This window comes from Pygoscelis adeliae, unplaced genomic scaffold, assembly GCF_000699105.1.
Source record: "Pygoscelis adeliae isolate BGI_AS28 unplaced genomic scaffold, ASM69910v1 Scaffold94, whole genome shotgun sequence".
Classification (NCBI taxonomy): Eukaryota; Metazoa; Chordata; class Aves; order Sphenisciformes; family Spheniscidae; genus Pygoscelis; species Pygoscelis adeliae.
Genome location: NW_008824547.1, coordinates 1,568,889 through 1,569,469, shown reverse-complemented (window position 1 = coordinate 1,569,469; position 581 = coordinate 1,568,889).

Here is a 581-nt window from a genome sequence, read left to right as displayed (position 1 = left end):
TTACAATTAAATTGCATCTTTGCTATTTGAAGGTGGTGGGTTGTTGTTTTGTTTTGTGGGGGGTTTTGGTGGGTTTTATTTTTATTTTTATTTTTTACATAGAATGAAGTAAGATGCTTTCTTCCTGTGGTGAGGGTGTTTAGCTCAGTTTTGGTTGTCTTTCCCCTTAAGTCAGGGAATACTGGTGGGTTTGCTCTCAGTTTAGAAAGGAATTGGTGAAACTTGCATGCAGATTTTTCAGAAATCTCTGGAAAATAGCGCTTGTCAGAAAATGCTGTTTAATAGGGTATCTCTTCTCATAAGCCAGTGTGCAGTTTTTGGGGGTTGTTTTAGTGGAATACCTGCTTGCGAAGCAGAAAGCTGGTGCTGAACGTTAGTTTTAGCATCTGAGCAGCCTGGAGTGCCCAGTTATTTTGGAAGTTAACCGATAATGTCCAAAGCATTACTGAAGAGGACACGTTTGTCCTGTTACAGTAAGAACTGCTGGATGAGCAGAATTCCCGGCGGGTTTCGCGCCTCCCGCCCGCTTTCCGCCCGGAGGCCGGGGCGGTCCCGGCCGCGCTGACGGGATCGCGGCGCGA